This window comes from Bombina bombina, chromosome 5 (assembly GCF_027579735.1).
Source record: "Bombina bombina isolate aBomBom1 chromosome 5, aBomBom1.pri, whole genome shotgun sequence".
NCBI lineage: Eukaryota > Metazoa > Chordata > Amphibia > Anura > Bombinatoridae > Bombina > Bombina bombina.
Genome location: NC_069503.1, coordinates 686,211,532 through 686,226,412, shown reverse-complemented (window position 1 = coordinate 686,226,412; position 14,881 = coordinate 686,211,532).

Genomic DNA, 14,881 nt, shown 5'->3' with positions numbered 1-14,881 from the left:
CTAACACTCGATCTCGCGAGAATACTTACAGCTCGGTCATATGACGCATACCACGTCATGCACAACAATAACACGCCGCAAATGTCACAACAACAATCAATCAACAAATCACACAAGCATTACACATTCACAAGCGGGGGATGTTTTAATAAATTTTTATACGGGGAATACGCATATACTTTAAGATGCGGAAAATCGCTAAATAACAACAAGGATTAAAAATGATATACATACACTAGAAAAAAGATCGTATTCAATATCACTATATATTAGGACAAACATACATATACAACACTTCACGAAGAACACACCATCGCAAAATCACATTTAAAAAGAATACTATTGGACAATGTTAGAGAAAACGACCACTATGACATCATCGCATTCTACACATTCCACAAATACCAACTCAAAATGAGCATGCGCAAATTCACACACCTAATACACATTGCACTAATATTAATTGCTAATAAAGCACACCTGAACACTATTTACAACGCAAATAGGTACATCATTAAACATTTACACAGGGTATATAATCACCACACAAGCATGGCTTCTTTGACTGTGTTGCTGTTGGGTCTTTGGAGATTGGAGGTTTAAGAATAGAGAGTTTGCGAATTTTTGAGAGTTAGTGTTAGCGTGAGAGAGTCAGTTGGTAGTGTTAGCGTGAGAGAGTGAGTGAGTTAGTGGTAGTTAGTGGGAGTGGGAGAGAGTCTGTTAGTGGGAGCGTGAGTGAGTTAGTGGGAGTTATTAGTGAGAGTTGTTAGTGGGAGCGTCAGTTAGTGGTAGTTAGTGAGCGTTAGTGGGAGTGTTTGTTAGTGAGAATTAGAAGTAGTGTGAGTTAGCGAGCGAGTGATTTTTCTGTACACTTAACACATTTACACGCAAACACATTCAATACATACATACACTTATCAATAACACTACATACACTCCATACCCCCTACCCCCTCATACTACACTCCATACCCCATTCCTTGTAGTCCCATTCCCTTTCATCCCATTTACTCTTATCCCATACCCCATACCCATCCCATACCCATCCCCTAGTTACATTTAGTTTACATATCCTCCTTTTAGTCTTATTCTTTTCGTTTATTTAAAGACTCCTTACCCTCTTTGTTTTTTACATCCCTCTCACACTTTAAGCACCTTTTTTGTCTTTTTAGTTCTTTATTTTGACCCCCTTTAATTTCATCACACTCACTTTTTTTTTGATTATTTGGGGTTTAGTTTAGGGAAGAGATGGAGGCCAGGCAGGGGACAGGTAGAGGGGGGAGTAGAGGGAGGGGGAGAGGAACAGGGCAGGAAGGGGGGCAGGAAGCGGGGGTGGAAGCGGTGGGTGGACCCAGCCACTTGGTTCAAGATGACCAAGTGGCTGGGCCCAGTGGCGGTCAGAGTAGGGCTTCACAGTCCGGGAAACAGAGGGCATCATCACAGGGGAAGGCCAAGGCGACTAGGGAGGCGAGGTTTTCGATGGAGGAGAAGGAGGCCCTCGTAGAGGCCTATATGGCCAGGCATAGGATGCTGCAGCACCAAAAGACCACCCCGACTGACAGGAGGAGGCTCTGGAACGAGATTAGGAATGCAGTCAATGCAGTGGGTGGCCGGAACCGCGATATGGATTCTATCAAACATCGGTACCGGGACTGTAAACTTGAACTGAAAAGAAAGTTAAGCCTGGAGGCCCGACATGCCGCAGGGACCGGTGGCGGCCCTGCCATTGAAATGGACTACTGCCGATGGGAGGAAATGTTGCGTCCCAGCATCTCCGAGGTGGAAGTAGTCGGTATCGGAGGAATCGATACCGGGAACCTGCCACTCTCATCTGACGGTAAGCTTATTGAACAATAATTTCACATACAAATGTATTTCAAGGGACACTATACGCAAACATTTACTTTCATGATTGAGGTAGCGAATACAATTTGACAAAACATTCAAATGTACTTATATTACCTAATTTGATTCATTCTTGAGATATATTTTAATGAAGAAATAGCCATGCACACGGTGAAACAATCACAGGAGGCAGCTATATTCAGCTAACAATCAGCATCTTATAAGCATATTTAGATATGCTTTTCAGCAAAGAATATCCAGAGAATTAAGCGAATTAGATAAGAAAAGTACATTCGAAAGTTGATACAAAATGTATGCTTCTAAATCATGAAAGATAAAACATTGGGTTTCATGTGTTAAGGATCAGATTAATGCTATAACGTTGTTTACACGCATTCTATTACTTTGCGGTTACATCAGTATCTAGGCTATAGGTTAGGTGTGCATTTAAACAGACTGAAAAAAAAAGCAAAAAAATTCACATTGACCAGATATCACAAACACGGTTTAGAAAAAGCGGAAATAGTATTGATTGTTTGTTAGATTTCAAAGTGGATTAATGATTCTGCATTTGTAATTGTATCGTAAGCTAAGTTATTTAAACCTTTATTTGCAAATATGTTAATATATACATTTTTTTATTTTTAAATTATTTTTATATACAGAGTCTGGGGACGAGGCAGCACAGCCTCCTGCATCTCCCCGGGATGAGAGTGGTGGTGAGGAATTTCCACTTCGGAGGGAAGAGGCCCCCCGTGACGAACAGCGCACGGGAGATGATGAAGAGGCCCCGGAAGCACAGGAGGAACCCGCGGAACCCGCGGAACCCGAGGTCCCTCAAAGACCCGCACTCCGCCGTGCACGGGCACCCCGCCGTGCACGGGTTCAACATGCACAACAAGAGGAAATAGCGGAGGTGCGGGTTCTACTGGAGTACATAGACCAGATGCGTACCTCCCGGATAGAAAATATAGAAGGACGACACAGAATACTTGATGGCCAAAATCAGATTATTCAAGGACAAAATGAAATCATCAACATACTGAATAGAATAGAAGAAGGCCAAACAAGAATATTTCATCTTCATCAAGAAATGTTCACTTTTTTCCGGGAGGCGCATGCTGGTCTACCTCCTGTTGCTGTGCCTCTTGTTGCTGGGCCTCTTGCTGCTGGGCCATCTCCTCCTGCCGGCCCATCTCATCCTCCTCAGCCATCTACTCCTCCTCCTCAGCCATCTACTCCTCCTCCTCCTCAGCCATCTACTCATCCTCCTCAGCCATCTTCTCCTCCTCATCCATCTTCTCCTCCCCAGCCATCTACTCCTCACCTTGGTCGTCCCAGTACTCTTCCTTCCACTCCTCCCACAACAGCTCCAAGGAGGACTCTTCGGAGTCGGCAGTTGCCTCTCCCAGAGCCTCAGCCCCGTGGGAAGAGGGGAAGGAAGAGGAAGTAAGTATTTTTTTCATCTTCACTGGTTTTTTTAATTTAATGTGTAATGGATAGGTATGTGATGATGTGGTTTTCATACACTTGTGGACCACACTCTGTATATAATCGACTTCTATGGGACCGGGTCCATGGAGGCAGATTGTTTGCAGAGTGTGGGTTATAAGTGTGTGAAAACCACATCATCACATACCTATCCTTGTTCATGATATTGATTGGTTTCTGTGATGTGATGTCCAAACTGTTTCCCGAATCGCTAACTAAATTACCATAACAATTTTCCATGATGGCATATTACTGTTTGAATGCCAATAACACAGCTTAAAGGGACAGTCAGAAAATTATTGATTACAAAGAAAACACTGTATTACGCATTATAAATTTTGAAACAACAAAACATGGAGAAATACATGTGTGACTTATGTGCTTACCCTTGTATCTATGACTATGAAAAATGACCACTTATTTGTTGTTCTGACATAACAACATTTTAGATATCAATGATCAATACATGGTCAATAATATGCTGTATGAGCCCAAGGTTTTACATATACAAATGCTATCAAAATGACCTCTAGTGCTCAAATTGTATAATGATTACAAGCACTCTTCAAGATGGAAGAAATGAGCACACCAGCCTCATAAGTTTAGATAGCAAATTTAAATAATTGTTGAGAAACATTTGATATCCTTGATATTACAGAATTGACTTTTAGAATAATGACAAACATTATATATTTTCTAAACTGTCCCTTTAACAACATTACATATGCTAACACATATTTTAAACTTGTTGGTATATCTACATGTACTTTGTCAAATAAAAAAAAATTGAAATCACATTTATATTGACGTGTTAAATAAAGTCTATTTTCTTTAAGAGACATTATTGTGTTAATATTTTATTGTAAAGACATTTTTATTTAACAATGAATATGGTTTAAAGTCCTTTTAGGAGTGGGGGGGGGGGTGAAAATATGCTAACAATAATATATTTGAAGATTAAACTATGTGGATCTCATACATGATACAAAAAACAACATTTGCATTCAAGGGACAGTATCCTATATTTTTAACATAACTGTATGTAATAGACACTACTACAAACAACAAGATTAACATATACTGATATCAATATTAAAAAGCTTCAAACACTTGAAAATAAAATAGGGTTAGCTATATTGAAAATATAGACGAAACCCCCATTACAACCGTAAAACAACACAATACACCATCATTAACATATGAAAAGACCCTTTACACAAACTGGAGAAAGCTGGAGAATGTACTCACATGAAACTCAGAGGCTTTGCGAGGAGTAAGAAAATTACTTACATTTTCTTAGAACAGAAGAAAAAATAAACGTATTGGTTAAACAATGGACTATCTAACTAGAGACAAAATCCAAGCTTTTGATTTATAATGTGAGTGTCTAATGAACCTTTAATAAAATATACAACGAAATTACATTTAGAAGAAGTCGGCATCATATATTTAGCATATGATAAAGATAAATGCATATTGATTACTTTATTCAAACACAATAGCGCTTATTTATTAATTAGATATATTCAACATTAAACACAACATTAATTTTTTCAGAAAAAGGAACATATTGTTGACAAACATATTAAACATGGACTGTAGAGATTTGCACTCGCCTAGAAATATCCTATGCATGAAAACATTTTTCTTTAGTTCGTTGATTCAACCAGACATACAGCAAAAGAGAATGTGGTGGTCTTTATCAGCTACGGGTCAACAATGTAACATGATGCAAATAATACATATTCGCAAGCTTTTTAAAATTGGATGCAGTCACAAACGTTTTTAACGTGCACAAATATTGCGGGACTACGTAATCCAATCATACGTTTTTTTACCTTTACATGTGCCGTCTTAACATGGCGCTTCCTTGATCACGTAAGAACGCCATCCAATGAAAGGCACATTATTGATCACGTAAGAACGCCCAAAAAAAAAGGCGCATCCTTGATCGCGTCAAAACGCAATCCAATAAAAGGCATATTCCTGATCATGTAAGAACGTCAGTCAATACAAGGAATCATTGGACAGCCTGGCAGGTGACGTCTTAAGCAACATGGCGCATCCGAGATCGCTGACAAACCGCTGACAATACAAGGACTCAGTGACAGCTTGGCATATCACTAAGAAACGTATTTATATTTTAGGAACTAGTATGTGTGTAGATTGCTATCTAGGAATGACAACAAATCCTGAATCATCTTTTCGGACTTGACTGTACCTTGAACTATAGCTATGGTGTATATCTTTAACATTTAAAAGATACACATGAGAAATACATATGCCATTGATGTTTTAAGATATGTTTGGATTGTTGTTGAATAACAATAGTTATACATGTATTGATTAAACGTGTCATTTATTCAGGTTTAATTATTGTCAGCCTACCTATAGCCATATATGGGAGGAGATGTATTTTGTTAACATATTAGTTAACTAATATTCATCATCTAAATTATTTGCATTACACACAGAGATTTATTTGGTTACACCTTTACACTAATATAGATTTGAAAATGAAATACAGGTGCTGTCAACATTACAATAAGATTGTTTATTAATAAAATTATATGTCTTTGTTCTTGTAAAAAGGACAAAAACGCTTTAAAAATGGAAATACATTCATTAACAATTGTGATCAACATCACTTAAAGGGACATTATTTTGTTTTTAAAAAGAGCATACACATAGTCAATACTATTTCAATAAAATGAAGACTTTACAGGGATTATATCATTTTATCAATACTCCGATCATTTGGTAAAGGTGCATCAATTCATGCAGACTTTCTAAATACACACATGGATCTGAACATTTAAATATACATATATACACAAATACCAATCTATATATACATATATAAAGAAATTACTCTGCTAATCATAATCAGGCAATGATAGAGCTAAGAGAAAATAATATAAAGACAAATAATAAGATTACATTGGAGATGTTAATCTTAAAGTCATTTACTATTGTCTTACATATATGATTTCAGTATAACAAATATATTTGGTAGGTCCCTTTAAGGATCAACAACATAAACTAGAGCTTTCAAAAAATAACAGGAAGAATGAGGACAATTATTTGTGAAATAAAATGTATTTTATTAGTATGTAAGAAAACATACACAACGTTTATAAATAATCTTGTAAAAATAAGGAATCTATGAGCCATATGACAAGGTAACAGTGCATCACAGTCCATGAAGAGAGTTGCCAAGAGCCAGCATAGCCCCATTGGAGACACATGGCAAGGTAACACAGTGCATCACAGTCCATGAAGAGAGTTGCCAAGGGCCAGCATAGCCCCATTGGAGACATATGACAAGGTAACACAGTGCATCACAGTCCATGAAGAGAGTTGCCAAGGGCCAGCATAGCCCCATTGGAGACATATGACAAGGTAAAAGAGTGCATCACAGTCCATGAAGAGAGTTGCCAAGAGCCAGCATAGCCCCATTGGAGACACATGGCAAGGTAACACAGTGCATCACAGTCCATGAAGAGAGTTGCCAAGGGCCAGCATAGCCCCATTGGAGACATATGACAAGGTAAAAGAGTGCATCACAGTCCATGAAGAGAGTTGCCAAGAGCCAGCATAGCCCCATTGGAGACACATGGCAAGGTAACACAGTGCATCACAGTCCATGAAGAGAGTTGCCAAGGGCCAGCATAGCCCCATTGGAGACATATGACAAGGTAACACAGTGCATCACAGTCCATGAAGAGAGTTGCCAAGGGCCAGCATAGCCCCATTGGAGACACATGGCAAGGTAACACAGTGCATCACAGTCCATGAAGAGAGTTGCCAAGGGCCAGCATAGCCCCATTGGAGACATATGACAAGGTAAAAGAGTGCATCACAGTCCATGAAGAGAGTTGCCAAGAGCCAGCATAGCCCCATTGGAGACACATGGCAAGGTAACACAGTGCATCACAGTCCATGAAGAGAGTTGCCAAGGGCCAGCATAGCCCCATTGGAGACATATGACAAGGTAAAAGAGTGCATCACAGTCCATGAAGAGAGTTGCCAAGAGCCAGCATAGCCCCATTGGAGACACATGGCAAGGTAACACAGTGCATCACAGTCCATGAAGAGAGTTGCCAAGGGCCAGCATAGCCCCATTGGAGACATATGACAAGGTAAAAGAGTGCAACAGGCACAACAATAAACAGAAAAAAAGGCCAAATGGCAACACTAACAATAAAAATTCAACATGTGGACGGAGGATTCTTATCTGCCACCATGGAGCATATCCAGATCCTCCACTTACTGGTCATCCTCTTCATTGTCCTGTGCATGTCCAGCTCCAGATTCAGGCCTTGAACATAATCGCATAATTTCACGCAGAGTCAAGTCCTGAACCCGGAGCTGGGCCTGCATGGTGTCGTTCATCCCTCTCAAGACAGCTGCGTTCCTCAACACGGCCTGCTCTACTCTTGCTATCCCTTCTAGCATGAGCCATGCTGAGTCACAGCCTAAAATAAAATAAAATTAAATATTAAGGATAATTACACAACAGACTAAAAAATTTTCATACATACATTGTCATCATAAAGACAAATAATTATTTACATTAATTAGTTTACATTTATTCTTTACACATGAATTAGGTTATTCAGACAGACAGAAATCATTAAAGGGACATGTTACTCAAACATGTTGTCCCCTTTAATTGGTTTTAGATGATCCACTTATACAGCTTGAGTGTATCAAATCTTGTTAAAGGATTTACATTGTACTTACATCAGAAATTTAAAAATTAAATTTAGACTGTGGTAGGCACACCTATCCTTAAACATTTTTGCATTGAGGACAAGCTGTGTAAACATAGCAACCAGAAGAAATTACATTCCCACTGGGTTAGACAAGAGATAATGTATCCACATTTGTACATAAAATTTTGGATCCAAGTAGTGGTGATTGGTATATGTAGTGATATCCAATTAAAGGGACACTGAACCTAAATATTTAATGGACTCATTCAGATAGAGCATGACATGACAAATCTTTATAAATTACACATATTCATTATATGTTTTAATTCTCAAGCTATATTTTGAAAGCAAGAATGTTGCTTTTTATGGAAGCAAATATTTGTTTATCAACTTTGTTTGTGCATGCTGGTTGATGGATACATTCATCCAACAATAAAGAAATGATGGCCAGATTTATTTTATTGTTTAAACTAATTATAGTAATTACTTTTTTTACAAAAATATATCAAGAGAATGACGAATAATTAATAAGAGTATGAAATTATAAATTTGATTAACATTGCATGCTGGATTTGAATCACAATTTAACAAATTTAACTTCACTGTACCTTTAAGTATCTTATAAAGTGTATTTAGAATGATACTTACAGCTGTGCCTGGGAAGGACAATCTGACACCCAGGACAATGAAGGTTGAGACAGGGGGGAGGGATGGGATTGGCTTGGGGAGGGATGTGAATGGCTTGGGGAGGGCTGAGCTGCCGCTCCGGGGTAGGCCGTACAGCTGGGGAGTGGGGAGTTTGGGTCTGGGCAGCTGTACGGGCCAGAATACGGGGAGAGCGGCGAAGGGGGGTGTATGGGCGTTTTTTAGGATGGACAGGATATGAAATATGTGAAGGGCTGGCAGTGGTCTGGGCATGGTCATGAGTTTGGTCATGGGCAGGGGTCTGGGTCTGTGCAGGGGTGTGGCCATGGTCAGGGGTGTGTGCATGGGGAGGGGTCTGTGACTGGGCAGGGGCGGAAACCAGATGACCAGAAGTGGTGGATCCATCTGAAAATGTAAAGAAAATATATTAACATCTCATACATCCTGACATCAAATCAACGCATTTCAAATTGATTATGTTTTCAATATACTTCGAAGTGTGTTTGAATTTTTAAACAATTCTGAAATGAGGATATGGTATGTATATAGGCACTCAGATGAATATCAATGACTGTCTGTACAATTTGAACCTTATTATTGTTTTTTGGCATGGAATATGCATGTGACATAATGATGGCATGAATTAGAAATTTTTCAAAATAAATATACAATCAGAATTTCATGCTGCCTGATATAGAAAGGGGGCAGTAGTGTATTTGAACAGACAAATAATATTCCTTTTTAAAGGGCAAAAGCTGTAGACTTTTAATGTCTTCAATAAAATGATTTCCAAAAAAAAAACATGTTGGAAACATGATAGATATATTTCACATACCATCAGACTCCAAGGCAGCCTCTTCCTCCTCCGTCCCACATGTGACAGCAATCTCTGTAAAACATAACATGTTGTGTACACGTTAAGATCAGATATTATAACATATGTTACTGTTGCTCAAATACGCACATCAATGTTGCATTAAAGATATACACAGACAAAGTTATGATTTACATCATTTTGATGGAGCATACAAATGACAATAGATTTGTTATTGTCAATGAATATTAATTTTAATGTATTGTTTGTATTAATGTTAAATTCATAAAAGCATAGTACATAGAACATTTAAGATTTCTCATGTGTGTATCACTTGATGACTGTTGTCAAAAAATCTAATGGAAACAAACATATGTTATACATCTTATGAATAACAAATGTGTAGACTAATAAAGTAGAAATTATTAATCGTTCAATATGAAAAATAAATTAATATATAATCAGAAGATAAATATTTTTAATTTTTATAATGTTATGCTTCATCAGAATCATGATCATAATATTGATTAGCAATACACCTTCAATTACATATAAATGAGTCAATGGACTTACCAGGAGACCGCAAAGGCGTCTCTATGTCACTGCTGGATTCCTGTGGGCTCACCACACCAACTCTCTCTATGAATGATATAGATATATATTATTAAACACATTTGGGATATCACTAAATCACATCTGTCTAGAATTTTAACATTAATCAACTTTAAAATGTGAAGAATAGAGCAGTCATTACACCAGAAAATGCTTGATTGAATCAAGGGGATTCTGTAAAAATATCTGTATTGAACATATGTTTAATGTCAGACTACATTAGACATCAAATTCATCTCAGATGCTGCTATTGCATATCTAAATATACCCAATGATCAATGTTCTTAACCCTTTAAGGACACGCCTTTCACTTTGCTCAATTGTTTTATGACGGAATAATTCCGTCATATGTCCTTAAGAAGTTACAAGAATACACACAAACCACATATTGAGTAGCATCTGTTGACAAATCTAAACAAACACATGTGTCACATCGAGCCATTTTTGCAATGTACAGTAATCTTGTTTAGGACACAACACATATTTATCACAATACAAAACAAAATTGATTATTACAAATATGTAATCATGGTGCTGTTAGAGTATGCAGATATCTATAAAGTAACTCCAACAGAGAATGTGATTTATATATCAATAGTTTTTAATAAAAAGAATGTAAAGATGAATGAATCTATTTTGTCTTAAAGGGACACTGAGATGATTAATTTAAATAATTGATTTCTATGTTCAAACTGTAAAAAATGATTTAACATTGACTCCTATTATAATTAGAATGTTGCTCGATATTAATCTTAAAGGCAGATAAGGAATATTGGATTCAATAAATATTGTTTGTTGAAGGTATCCACCAATCATCAATAAAAACCCAGGTTGGTCAACCAAAATTTAGATGCACATAAACGTACTTTCTTTATTTTACAATACATTTAGCAATAGAATATGTCACATATGATGATAGTATTATATTTTTATGTTTATTAATATTGCATACTGTATCTGAATGACAATATTAATAATTGTAGCTCAGTATCCCTTTAATGTAAAATTAAATTGATTCCACAATGTTGTTGTTAATGAATTATCTACTCCATATGTTGATGTCATGAATGGTATTGAGCATGCAATTAAAATGTAATATGTTATTTAAGGATATCCGAATAATTATTTAATTTTCATCTATTAAATAGACATTACATCTAAATATTGAACAATGTGTATTTAGTATGTAATGTTCAGTCCATGTTTCTAAGACAAATGTCAATTAAAAAGAGACATACCATACTGTGACAAGCCCTGGCTTGAGGATCCAGCAGCCACATCCATATCTGTAATATATTAAATGAGGATTGCATATCATTAATACTAATCATGCCATGTTTAAAAAATTTACATTAATAACAAATCAATTGAAAAATATTAATCCTTTGGTAGTCCCATGAGTTAATAGTTTCCTCAATTAAATTAATTAAAAATATATCCTGGACTCTTATTTTCAATCAGTTGTGTTGTTTACTGTATCTTTAAGAATATCTGCTTGTTATTACATAATCATCAATTGATGGCCATATGTTATAATTGTTTTGTATTATTGTTTTTTTATTAGCTATAATATTGAAAATAAGAATACTGTATTCTTCACTAATCTAAGAATTCCCATTTAATTTTTAACAACATGTATAAAGCAATGCCACTTTCCGCAAACCCATGTTAACGTGGATGAGAAATGCCATTTTCGCGATCATTGCGCAATGATTCCAAGTGGAATTACGCATCCGTCATTTCACCAATATGTATAAAGCAATGCCACTTTCCGCAAACCCATGTTAACGTGGATGAGAAATGCCATTTTCGCTATCATTGCGCAATGATTCCAAGCGGAATTACGCATCCGTCATTTCACCAATATGTATAAAGCAATGCCACTTTCCGCAAACCCATGTTAACGTGGATGAGAAATTACATTTCCGCTCTGTGACGCATATTCTGTAGAGCGCAAGAAACATCATTCCTATTTCATGTGTCAATAATCTAAAATCAGATATCTAAACATCATATGTAGTGTATGTTGTGAGATCTGTATAGGTTTAGTATCTGACTATATACACATTTTTTGATTATAAAATAAAAAAATATATATATTATATGAAGTTGGATAATTACCTGGTTCAGATTCTCTATCATCTCCTCCCAGGCCACCGGACGGAGAAGCATCTGCCCTGTCCCCCGCGTCAGGACTTTCAGATCCCGCAGCTGGGAGGGAAGAAGAGGAGGCCGAGGATGGCGAGGATCTAAATCTTTTGGGTACCCGGAGATTGAGGAGCTCGCATAAAGTCACCTCATAAGGGAGTAGGTACAGTTTCCGCGGGGCCTCTCTTTTGCCACCTCTTTTACGGGCTTGTACCCAGTCCCTTATGAGGTTTACTTTTTTCGATAAACGCAACCTCATATCTCCGAATCTCCTCATGATCTGATCCTGGGTCCTCTGGACGTCACACACCAATCTAACCGCATTGGTGATAGACTCCCAGAGGGCCTTCTTAACGTGCGCATCTGTCAACCTCCTCTTGTTCCCAAACAGCTGGGGATAAAAGTCCTTGACGGCGTGGACCAGTGCAGCGCTCTCCTCCTTGGTGAACCTGGGAACTGACATGCCTGCCGAGTTGCGTATATATAATATATATTTAATATATAAAAACAAATACACCAGCAGGCATTAGAGAACTGACAAAGATGGCAACGTGTAATGGACTTTTATATGGTGAAGTAAACATGAGATGCACCATGGGACAATTTATCTGTACATCTGATTGGATAAAAGTTTGAAATATTGTTAGAATGTCTGTGAGACCATCCTGACTCAAGTTGTGTTTGTGTGATGAACTCTGATTGGCCGTTCCTTAATGTTTCATATCTTAGTAACTTCCTTACACATACCTCATGGTGGTGCTGTAACTTCATTTTTCATGTATACTTATTTGTAACTCATGGGCCTGTCATGCGGATATGTGTGACGCAGATTTAATATCCGTGATCCGTTAAATATTAATGATTAAATACTATTTAAAATCTAATACTGTCACATTATTAATGTTGTCGACATTTCTCGGTTTAATAACGGTCTGTTTCTTTAATACAAATACACATTTCATATTGTATGTCTTTATTGTTCTTTAAATACATTTATTGTGAAGTATTGACATTGCTCTATTAAATGTCTTTATAATGCACATTGATTGTGTGCTATTGCGTGACATTAGACTCTAATGTTTAAAGATGCTAATCTGGTGTTTCAAGATGCGTTTCCCACGCAATATTTATTAATGTTAAAATTCAGGTTAGAATGTCAGTAACTTGGATAATCTGTTTATAAATATTAAACTACAGCTTTGTTATTCGCAAATAAACCTCGAGCTTGTATTTGTCTGAAGTGCTCATATATGTTATTGTGCAATGGCGTCTTTAGTTTTAAAGAGACATTACAAACAATTGTATCAAATGATCTGTAGAGATAGAAGATTGTTTAGACTTTAAAATGTGAATCATTTTCCATTAGTATTTATATATCCTCAACAGAAGAAATTTAAATGCACATGGTTGAGACAATCACATAAGGCATCTCTGTGCATCCACCAATCTTCATCTACTGAGCCGATCTCGATATGCTTTTCAAGCAAAGTATGTCAAGATAGGAAGATAAGTAAATACCCTCTTTAAATATCTTAAAGGGACACTGTCCAAACAAATTTAGCATTGGTGATTGAGCATGAAATGTTAATCAACTTTATTATTTAATCCGATTATCAAATGTTAACAGTTATCTTGTTATGTTTCTTTGCAAATCAATAATGATATTTTATATTACGGACAATTGTTTTATAAAAACATGGGTTGTCCTTGACGATTGTTGCATCAATTATTCCAAACAATCAAGTTCTGTCCAGAGTACTGAAGCAAATAAATTAGCTATTTACTGCCTTATTTTTAAAGTAATGATAGCAACATCACAATGAGCATTCATAATATGAGACAAGTTTTAAAGTTGATTCCAATAGAATACTCATTCAGAATGTATAAATCATTAATTTTTTAACTGTCTACCTTTAAGTATATTTTGAGTTCATGTCCCTTTAAATAAACATTTCACAATAATGCTTAAAATATCATAAACCTAGGCACCTTCCTTTTGCTAAATGAGTCTAACATATGAGTAAAGCAAATTAAGATTAAATTCTAGATTGTTTTACACACTGACTGAAATATATTTATTAAATGAGGTCTTTTTTAGCCTTCAGCGTAGAGGGACATTAAGCTATATGTTATGTATGCATTTTGTATAATATTCTTATATTTGAACAACTTAATATGTTTTGTTATTCAATCATTATATTGTAATTATATATATTCTTGGATTAAATACATCTCTACATAGGCTATTTTTATACTGATTGTTGTTTGCATATAGATGCCTTATATCATTGACTAAGATATGTGCATTTTTTTTTTAAAACAAGTATATTTAAAGACTGAATGTAATTCTATAGTACTTTCTAAATATGTTTAAATTCTTGTATGATATTTTTAAAAATCTATACAAAATATACTTTGTGATTGTCCCTTTAAGGACCCAAACATTTGGTATTTTTATCTAACATTGACAAAATAAACAAAAGGGGAATTTACATTCTATATAGATATTTGATGTCTAACCCAAGAGGTAAGATTGTAATAAATACATAATATTACTAAGTATAGTTAAATGACTCCACTAGAAAATTACATAGATTAACCTGGCATC